General features: G+C 39.4%; 1 non-coding gene across 1 annotated transcript; it reads left to right on the top strand.

Moving 5' to 3' along the window:
• The first annotated feature begins 3,322 nt into the window (after window positions 1-3,322).
• Window positions 3,323-3,486, top strand: LOC129084465 (U1 spliceosomal RNA). The gene has a single exon (XR_008530594.1). It is a non-coding gene; the product is annotated as a U1 spliceosomal RNA (small nuclear RNA).
• Window positions 3,487-11,486: the final 8,000 nt, after the last annotated feature.

Genomic DNA, 11,486 nt, shown 5'->3' with positions numbered 1-11,486 from the left:
AATTCAATTTATATTAGTATATTGATGGTGCATTTTTATAGTGCTTGTTTTTGCCAACACTGTCAAGCACATTAAGCTAAGTTCTGCACAACAGAATTCAGAATGTTGAGTAGGAGAGCTGCACTGTAAAATTCCTCACCTTCAAAAGTCTTTAAGGGAATCCACAAACACCACCTTCCTGGGTAGCTATGACCTGGGAATGACAGCAAAATCTCCCGAGAAATGTTTGTCAACGTTTCACTTCTCACTTCTTTCCACTGGTTCTTGAAAGAGGATGATTACACCAGTTTCCCAGACTTCGAGGCCAAGAATAGGAAAGTAAAAGCCCAGTTTAGTGTCAGCCGTGGTGGGGAGCCTCTCTCAGAGGCTGAAGGTGATGGGTTAGGGGGCGGTGTTGAGGAGGGCCGCCCCTGCAGAGTCCCAGCTGCTGCCCCACCTGCTGCCTGTTCCAGGGCACACCCTCCTGTCCTGATCAAGGCTATCACAGTGACACAGCTCACTCCAGCCTGCCGGGGGTAAAAGGGACTTTTATTTTAAAAACAATCTCACAGATGTTCAAAAAGCCAGAAATGAAACAGAGTCAGGCCACATGGGAACACGAACTGCGGGCTTTGATAGTGAGGCTACACCTGCCTTTCCTCTGCAGGCCCCTAAGTCTCTCAGCTCTGATTCCCATCGGCATCTCTGCACCCCTGCCCCTCTGGGCAGCCTGGCTCTCAGGGCCTATTCAGGGATCCCCAGCTCCCCCTAGTTCAGTCCTCATGGGGCTTTGGCCTGTCGCAGTGCCAACCCTGGATCCCACTCTGCGTGACCTTTTGGCTTAAGCACTCATCCTCTGGCTCTGCCTTTCAGTGTCTCAATTAAAGAACCCCCAGAGGACCCGGGAGTGATGCCCAGGACAGATGGGGTCCTGTTACATAAAATAGACCTACCGCTTTCAGGGACTGAGGGTAGGGAGGAGGTGCGGGGGAGTGAGGTCTCTAAGAATGGACTGTGAGCCGGGAGGAAGTAATGGACTTAGCAATGCCCCCATCTCCTCTTTAAAATTTAATTTATATTATTATAGTCATAACTTGGACTCCTGATTAAAAAAAACAGAAGAACAAGAATAAACACACATTTTTAAATGCCTGTAGCCCCACCACCCAAACAGAAACTACTCCAAACAATTTGCACAGCCTTTCAGAACTGTAAAAATATACAAGTATTTATAAACACACTAACATTTTTAACAAAAGCAGGATCACTTTATAAACATTACTTTAAAATCTGCATTCTCACTTAAAATTATATGTAAATATACTGGATATATTGATTATATGCATGCCAATGAAAATACTGTAAATCAATATCTTTTTAAATTGCTGTATAGTATTCATTTTAAATAAGTCAACCAGGCAATTCTTTTTGACTTTTAGGTCATCTCGATTTTTTTTGTTATTAATAAAAAAACATTTAATCAACATCCTTCTATACCTATGTCTGTACAATCTCCTGAAACTCTCATTAGTATAAATTCTTTTAATCTTATTTAGAAGGCATGAGACATATGTCCATTCTGATATACATTCCCATGGGTATTATATCTTTATTTGGTCTTAGTTCCATTTCTGGGGCAGAGTTCCTTAAAGCCCTTGGAATTTACTGTGCTGAGGGTGATAAAGGTACCTTTTGTTATGTTAATGAGGTGACTTGTGGCGTGCACCTGAGGATGGGGGCCGGTTCCCAGTGGAGCCAATCCTCTGATTAAGGAGTTGGAACTTTTAGTTCCCTCCCTGCCCCCAGCACCTCCTGAGAGAAGAGAGAGGCCAAAGATTGAGTTTAATCACCAATAGGCAATGATTTAGTCAATCATGCCTATGTAATGAATCCTCCGTAAAAACCCAGAAGGACAGGGTTCAGAGAGCTTGCAGGTTGGTGAACACGTGGAGCTTTGAGATTTAGGGAGTGGCACATTGGGAGAGAGGACATAGAAGCTCCTCACTCTTTCCCACATACGTCACCCTATACATCTCTTCTATCTGGCTGTTCCTTAGTTTATTCTTTTATAATAAACTGGTCACCTACTTAGTAAAATGTTTCTCTGAGTTCTGTGAGCTGCTGTAACAAATTAATCAGACCTAAAGGGGAGGGAGGAGGGGTTGTCAGAGCCTCTGATGTACAGCCAGAAGGTCAGAAACACAGGGAATAGCTTGCATTAGTGACCTGCATTTGAAGTGGTGACGTGTAAGGGCAGTCTTATGGGACGTCTCAGTCCCTTGGGGTCAGACACCATCTCCATGTAAATAGTATCAGAATTAAGTTAAGTTGTAGGGTACCCAGCTGGTGTCGGACAACTTCTTGGTAGTGTGGGACGAACACCATGCACATTGGAATTGGGAGCAGGAGCTTACCTGGGAATTATCATTCCCTTTAAACTTTCTCAGTTTCTTCTTAACTGGCTTATTTTCACCTACCTTGCCATTTGTGTGGCAACTTGATCTAAAATTGAATGGGTTATAGCTTCCTTTAGACCAAAGATACTGTATCTGTGACTCTCCGTGGCCAGATGCTTCATTTGAGACAGCATTATGTTCAGTCTGACCTTTTTCTTCTTCACTGCCTTTGTAACTTGCTAAAATATTTGTATTGAGCATCTGCCTTCCCTTTACCAGCTGGGTTGAATCCAGAAGTATAGCTTTCCTTCTCTGTGTGAAGCTGTCAAATATAGCACCACCAGGTTTAACCCAAAGAGTTTATTGAATATTCATCTTTGATCAAACAGTGCAGGCCTATCTGACGAAAGAAATTGACAGAGCCTGGTAATTTACCTGAGGGCCTTATGCTGGATCAGGCTTTGCCATAATGGTATCTTCTCTGTCTTATTCATTTGACTACCCATTCATGTGTTTGTTCATTTATCCATCCATATTTGCCAAGGAGAATTAAGCTATAATTCTCTGCTATAAAGATTTATAAGCTATAAATCTCTTAGGGGAGATATTTTGATAGAGTCATCCTGAGATACAACTTTTAATATTAAGTAGTTCAGCAAGGACAAAGGAGAAATGAGTAGATATTTATTTGACAAATTTAGGTGACCAAGGACAGAATATTTTAATTTTTTTAATAAAAGCAATGTATGTTTATTGTATGAATTTCCTCAGATGTAAGGAAAATCATCTGTAATTGTATAACCCAGAGATAATCAACAGGAATAACACATTTATTTCTATTTTATGAAATCTAATTTCAGCATGATCTCAAATAATGGCCACCAAAGAATCACTTCCAAAAGGGCCTTTAGGATGCAACTGAAAACACCTTTAAAATAGTTGTTTACATACTTACCTGGCAGGGGAGATCCCATGATCACGAAGGTGGTTTTCCCAGGGCGAGGCTTACACACTACACTCCAGATGCGCTGACCCCTGCACTCTCCCCAAATGTGGGAAACTCAGTTGCATGATTTGTGGTAGTGGGGGACTGTGTTCATGCTCTGCTTGAAAAATTTTTTTAAAAAATTGTTGTTTACATAAAATGAATGATAATTAACCACTAGGAAGAAATACAGTGGACATCTGGGCAGTGTTTTTTGGAAGGAAGGAAGGAAGGAAGAAAGGGAGGGAGGGAGGGAGGGAGGGAGGAAGATGGTTATATGACCAGGGAGAAGTAGAGATGAAATAAATTGAGAAAATTATACACAGGAGAATGGAAATCGCTGGTGTTTATAAAAGCCAAGGGAAGATATAGAAGAAGGAGAGATAAATGGCCAGTTCAGAATAGATCCTTTTATTAATCAGGATCTTATAAAAGTTGCAAGTGATAAAAACTCAGTGTGAAGCAGAACACACAAAAAAGGGGCTATTTTTTGCAACCATAGTGGTGTATTTCCAGTAACTGAAGGAAGATCAAATGAACAAATCGATGCAGAGTTAAGCTGTGCCTCCCAAACGATAAGAACCAGGGACTCAAACACCACTAAGACTCTTAGTGCATCTCTTACCTTGGCTTTTCTCTGGTGTCATGTGTATCATCATACCCCACTGCAGACCGTCTGACACCACATGATAGAAAACATACCTGCCCAAGGCTCACAGGCTTCCTGCTCCAAGCCTCGCACAACCAGAGAGGAACTGACCTCCTTAGTTGCAGTTAGGAAAATCCCCAGGATTACTCTGATTGGCCCACTTTGGATAATTTGTACACCCCTGAACCAATCACGTGTGAGGCTGATTTGACAAATTTAGGCGACCAAGATAGGTTATGTCAAGTAAGAACATGGACGCTCCCTCTAGAATCACATGGTTGGAGTAAAACCAAAAAAGAGTCTGAGATTTTTTTTTCTGGAAGTCTCTGGACACACAAACTAGAAATTTCCATGACTTCTCTCAAAGCAGCATGTTTCAAACCATTTGGAAGAAGTTTGAGAGGTAACAGCAGATCATTGCAGCTTCCTATTTCTTTAGAAAGCATAAAACAGGCAGGCTTCCCCATGGGTCACCCCACCAATGCCTGTCTGGTTAGGGGGGTTTCATTCAATTCCTAGAAGTAACCCCCCCATGCCCCTGACATAGTGTGTCATGAAACACTGAGTGCCCAGAAAAACAAATGCCTTCAAAGCCAATTTAAGCCTTTTTTTGCTCAAGAGTCTTTCACAAATTTCAAACTTTGAAACTGGTCCCCTAATATTATAGTCCATGAGCAAGCCAGACTAGAAGGTGGCGTGTAAGGCATGGAGTTTTGGGAACGGGTGACACCATTGTTGGTGTGAACTCCCTTGTGCTGAGCAGTTTATGTCAAAGCCTAAGGAGTTACTCCTGAGGAAATGGGGAGATGAGTGGGAAGTCGGCATGACATTCAAGAGGAAGAGAACCAGCCTGTGAGTCAGGTCTTACTTGGAACAAGCAGCCGCAGCTTTAGTGGAAAGCTCAGGAATCATTCGCTGACCCTCAGAAAACACTATACACAAACCTGTTATTTTCCTCCCTCCCTCCTTCCCTTCCTTACGTCCTTCCTTCCTTCCTCCCTCAATCTCTGATTAGGCATCTTTGTTTCCTTTCATTTATCTAGGACACTTTGGTAAGTGAAGTAAGATTTTGCTTCAAGGACATACCAACTGTCTCTATGGCCCAACTTTTTAAAAACAGACCATCATTCTAGTGCATCTGTCCTGCTGGATTACAAGCTCCATGACAACAAGGATCTGTTTTCTACCATTATCTCTCTTCCCTTTTTAGGTTCTTAGTGAATTATGGCTAGTAGGGCTCAGTATTTGTTCAATTTAATTAATATGTAATCATAAAATACTTGGACAGAGTAACAATGTCTACAATTAAAGGATGCTCAAAACACATTCTGTAAGTAAGATTTTGCTAATCCACCCTTTCGGTTACTTTTAAATCTTACTGAGGTCATACCAACCAATATTTATTAAGTGGCCTACTCTGTACAACTAATTGTGCTCAGCACTCATACAATGGAAGTTCAATAAAATTATCACTACAGCTCCGAAAAGACGGATGCTCACAAAGCAAGCTGAGACTTTTACAGAAATAAAGAGTAGGCCAGCTAAAATTTAACCACTATTTGCTGTCAAGATGTGGGGGATGAAACTGACAGATTCAGGCTGGCTACACATCTCAGCCCCCTTCAGCACCAAGAAACCCAGCAGGCTAATCCCAGTATTTTGCTGCTGCTCTCGTTACTGTTTTAAGAATAAGCAGAGTGAGTCAGAGGGCCATTATTTTTCTCCAGTGTGTTCTCCAGAGAAGAGCATGGAGAGCTACTCCATTTGAAGAGTCTACATTAATGTAGAGCCATTGCCATATATTAACTAGATTATTCAGGAACCATTTGCAGGCCACTTAAAACTCCAATGTGCGTAACTGCACATTTGGACAGTTAACAGCATCATCTAGTTTTAATTTTTCCTTATGTTACTCCTTTTTTGCATGTTTAAAGGCTCCTTTTTCATTCAACAAAAGCAAGTGTTTTCCCTTAAATTTTTTTAACTCAATATCAGATGCATTGCCAAAGAAGAAATCTTTTCCCTTCTCTCCGGATATGATGCTCCTAATGTTGTAAAAATTTTAGGGAAAATGTAGCAAAGCCAATCTAAGTGAGAAGCCTGAATTTCCCAGGTCATCCAGCTCCAGAAATGCCATGAGATTGAATTTTTGCTTCTTAGTCATCCTGGGAATAAATAGGTATGACCCAGGCTCTGACACTGAGAAGATACAATATTCTATAGAAATATCACAGGTCTTTTGTCATCCATGACAGATGTGGGACATAAAGAACAGTAAACAGAACTGTTAGTCCAACCACATCTCATTCATAAATTCTGCCACTCCCTCCCATGAAGGCCTGGATTCTCTTTGCCTCGATTAAAGGAACCAGTAATTCCTGTAGCCTTTCCTCCTTAGCCATGTTCAATGTGCAAAGAGATGATTATCACCTTCCACCATTCCATCAGGAAAATGTCAAATACCAGCTAGAAGTTGAGATTTATGTGTGTGTGCGTATATATGTAAATGTACTATATATATATGTATTGTGTACATATGTATGTATTATATATGTATATGTTTGTATATACATATGCTTATGAGTATAGGTATATGAATGTTTTCTTTAGGATTAGATTGTGGACTGCTAAAAGCCCCTGAACTTAAGCCTCTAACTATCTGGATGCTTTATTCCTTCGCACTATTCCTTTGCTTTTTTTCCTTTCATTTTCCAACTTTTTCTCTGCTCTCTAAGCTCTGTTCACATGAGCTGACTTCCAGCTCCTGAAGTCCACCAGGGTGTAGCTCTCCTCAGGGCTTTAAATGTGTGCTTTTTCAGACAGGAAGGTCCTTCTTCCCACCCCATGCATCAGCGTTTGCTTAACCGTATACTACTGTTTATCATTGCTTCATACCATTTCTTCAAAGAAGCTTCCTTGGAGTCCCTCAGACTCTGTTCTGGTCTGTGAATTTCTTTTTACCTCCTTTCCTCATATGTCTGTTGAGCCTTAGGAATGAGACACTCAAAAGCTTTAGTAAGCTTGAACACATGGTGGCACTTGTCAACTCCAGGCTTTATAGAAGAGTGATCTTGCTGAACCATTTTATTGGCCAATCCCAGATGTTAGCAACCATCTGGACAGGTCAGGTTCCTCAGAGAAGACTCTCATCCTTCTTCCCAAAGGGTGAAAGTTTGGCTGCCAGTATTCCAGAAACCATGTCAATCAAGACTAATGGGAGTCTCAACATTTAGTATGTAAATATTTACTCAGTCCTCCTGTTCTCAGTAAGTCTCTATATTAGTTTCCTATTGCTGGTCTAACAGATTACCACACCCTGAGTAGCTTAACACAATATACTTCTATTATCTTCTAATTCTATAATTAGAGTCTAAAATGATTTCACTGGAATAAAATCAAGGCATCAGCTGGGGTGGGTTTCTTTTTGCAGCTTCTTAGGAGAATCCATTTCACTGCCCTTTCCAGCTTCTAGAGGCCACCCACTCTCCTTGGTTCGTGCCCTCCCCCCCCCCCCACCATCTTCAAAGACAACAGTAGCAGTCAAGTCCTTCTCATGCCACTATCTCTCTCGCCTCCATTTTCTGCTTCCCTCTTCCATTTATAAGGACACTTGTGATTACATTGGGGCACCCAGATCATCCAGGATAGTCTCCCAAATCAAGGCCTACTAATTAACACCCCTAATTCTACATGCAACCTTAATTCCTTTTTACCATGTAACCTAATATCGTCATAGGTTCTTGGGACTAGGATACAGTCATTTTGGGGTCCATTACTTTGCTGACTGCAGCATCGCAGTCCTCAGTTGTGCCTAGTCTATCAACAAGTCCAGAGACCTTTGGTTTTATCCTCTTCATAAACTGTATCTGTTTCCTCTGTGTCAATATATAAAGGGGGTGGCAATTAATGACTAGAAAGACTGGGGAATAAGTTTTGAGGGTCTAACTACACTTCTTAAAGAGAATTTCAACAAATCCTCTTGTTTTTATCTCTACCTCCCCTGTCTTTTATAAATGTCTAGTATATATACAAAATATACCAATTCCTGAGACTTTGGAAGATTTCTGGATTATATTAGTACACTGAGTTGCTTCTTGGCTTTCTCCACAGCCAGTTTGGGGATTCAGCTTTCTCAGATGCCTTTAACTCAGTTGCCACTCATCTGTTTCCTTTCCAGCTTCCAAAATGTTGTTACTTCTCTTTAGTTCTTTACCCTTGCGGGTTTGTCCCTTTGTGATAGATTGATGCAAAAACATCTCTAATTATTCCCCTTCTCATAGTCATGTAAATTTTCAGTTCCTCTGATTAAGATATGGAGCCAATTTTTTCATCTTTTAAATCTAGATAGGCCTTATAACAGGCTTGAGCCAAGAGAATTAGGCAGAAGATACCATGTGTTAGACCTGTTAGAAGACCTTACACTTTTCCACTCACTTTCTTGAGATCCCCTCCTTTTCCATATGAACAAGCCCAGCCTGGCCTGATGGAGGATGGAGGATAGAGGAGGATGGAGTCAGCCCAGTGGTCCAAGTGGAGGCCCCAGAGATGAGGGAGCCCAGCCAAGATCAGCAAAGCTGAACTTGACCTGCAGCTGCCTGAAGATACATGAAGGAATCCCACTGAGACCAGATAAATCAGCTGTTTGAGCCCAGCTCACACTGCTGATCCATAGAATCACAAGCTAAATAAAAGGTTGCAATTTTAAGGCACAACATTTTTGTGGGTATTTTTGTTATGCAACAAAAGCTAACTTGTATAACCTTTAAAATCTATTAATTACTATTGAATAGAAATTTAGGGACTAACAGTTGATCCATACGTTCAACCCTCCATCTTTTTCTAAAACCCTTGACTGACTTCTCAATATGAGACCTGTTGAATAGAATTATGCATAGATATCGCATTAAAACTTAGTTCTTAAAACTTATCCATTTATTTTTCCTCTATTCACTTGATCTTTACAAAGCAATAACTTTATACAAGACACAGCTGACACAGCTTCTTGCTTAGGATGATCCCTGTGGTCAAAGAAGCAATCACCATGACAATACTTAATATTCCATTTGAAACACATTTTTATTACAGATTCTCGCAAATAGAAAACACTGCCTTTCCTAATCTTACCCTCCATTCATATTCTCTTGTGGTATTCTCAAATAGGAAGTCTTTCAGTATCTTTAGTCACAGGTTAGTATGGAAAATAATTTTGAAATGTGGCTAGTTAACAACAATTAAAATCAGTTCTCCTATATGTTTTTGGGGGGTTTTTTGCTGACTTTGAATAAACAGTCCATTTAAAAGTGGATAGAAATAGCCCATCTAAAATGGACTAGAGCTTTCTAGCAAGCTAGGAGTACACAGTCCACAGTTCAATGTTTCAAGTCAAAATAGTAAGTATTAAGACCTAAAAATCTTAATTTATATTTCCTAATATGTATAGAGTCTTGTTTTGTTTGCATTCATCAATTTATTTTACTTTATCAACTTTTTATCATCTTAATAGTTATTATTTTTCAAGTCTGATCATAAAATAAATTATTTGAAATATCATAGTGAGTCATTCAACAGAACAGGCCTTTCGTATATTTAAAGGAAGATTGCTATGTCTTTGGCTCTGATTGTTAAACCAAAGTGAGGTATAGCTATAATCAATATAATAATTATTGTATCCATCCTAATAATGAGTCCCAGTAATATAATCATCATTATAGAGAAACTTTTAATAATTTTCGTAAGCACTTAGCTTTTGTTAACTCAGTAACAATTAAATGTGCTTATTTTAGCCCTAAATTCAGTAATAATAGCAGATTCACAACCTTTGTAAGCAAAAATAAAGGATTTCTAAGCAATATATGGTGAACAATCAAAGTAAAAGGATACCTTCTTCTTCTGACCTTAATTTCTAATAGATTTGATGTTTCTCTTGCATCTAGCAATGATCATTGTCATTTTCTAGATAAAATAAAATGCCAATATCTTGAATGTAGCAACTTCATGGAACACATAAAAGTGTGTGTGTGTGTGTGTGTGTGTGTGTGTGTGTGTGTGTATCTCCAGTTTATAGGAACATATGAAAAATACAGAATATAGAAAGCATATGGAAGAACCAGCTGGGAGTGAAAATACATGTTTAAAAAATGGTAAAGATGGATATAATAAGAGCCTAAAGAAGAAACTGATGAATAGTAATAAAAGCTAATATTTTTGAGAGCTTACTGTTTTACAGTCTCTCAACAATCCTATGAGACAGTTGTTACATGGGGTCCAGCAGAAGTAATGCCTTCTTGAGTGTGGTTGGTGGGGTGTGTGAATGTCTTGTACGGGATGCACAGCAATTTGAACATTTCACCTAAAATGTCATATGGTGTGCTTGAGTGTGATATTGCTATGTTACAGAATTACATGCTTATGATTTTGTAATAAAAATGGGGTGTTGTTTGTGCCAGGTCCTGTATATAAGGTAGCTGAGAAACAGAAAGTTACATAACTTTTCTAATATTATATAGCTAGAAGCAGGTGGAACTGGGACTCACACCCAGGCAGCCTGCATTCAGACCTAGGCATCAACCACTGTGCTACACTGATGAATATTCCACTCCAATATAAAGCTGTATGCACATGGCTTTTCATGGAACTTGACCTTCATGGAAGCTGGGAATTATAAACCCAGCTTCCTCTGTTAACTCTACAAACTCCCCACAAGACATTTTTATTAGTGTGAGTGGATGTAGAATTATATCATCTACTTAAAAAATTTATTTGTCTTGGTGATTCTTCTCAAATGTCCTTCCTATAGCCTGCTTTTCACCTTTTGCTTTTATCTGACTTTATTTTTATAAAATATGAACATCAGTGGCCTATTTTACTAATTAGTGTAAGGGTGATATGCTTTCATGATTATTGCAGTAGTCATAATCTCTTTTATGCTGTGCAGGTGTGTAGTCAATGCACCTTTTGAATTCGATGGAGTGTGGTCCTCCTTCTAATTGCAGTAAATTGGTTTCACTAATCACCTTGAGCTGTTGGCCAACATAGTTATAGATTTCTACCAGGTGTTCTACAAGAAGATAATTGCTTAACAGTACAGAGTATTTCAACAGTGTTCATTGCAAAACAAACCCAAAGGTAACTCCAAATGCTGGCTTCATAGTTCATTCACTCATTCATTCATATACTCATTAAAAAAAAAAATACATTGTGCATGATGTGTGTGCCAGGCATTGAACTAAACACTTGGAAAATAAAAGGCATAAGATGCATTTCTGCCTTGAAGAATCTCACAGTTTAGTGGATATTATAATGAAATAAAGTATTTTATGAGCCATGAGAGAAAAAGAGATATATAAAAATTTCCAGAAGAGCCCAAAGGAATGAATCATTAACTGCTTTGGAGTTATGAGGTCAGAGTTAAAAAGGAGATAATAGCATGAGCTAAGCCTTGCAGAATGTGTAGGAATTCACCAGTTGTGGGAATGGA

Source organism: Pteronotus mesoamericanus, unplaced genomic scaffold (assembly GCF_021234165.1).
Source record: "Pteronotus mesoamericanus isolate MK-2021 breed Mesoamerican mustached bat unplaced genomic scaffold, CSHL_Meso_final scaffold_174, whole genome shotgun sequence".
Classification (NCBI taxonomy): domain Eukaryota; kingdom Metazoa; phylum Chordata; class Mammalia; order Chiroptera; family Mormoopidae; genus Pteronotus; species Pteronotus mesoamericanus.
The sequence above is the reverse complement of the archived record's forward strand: the minus strand, read 5'-3'. Positions and strand labels throughout refer to the sequence as shown.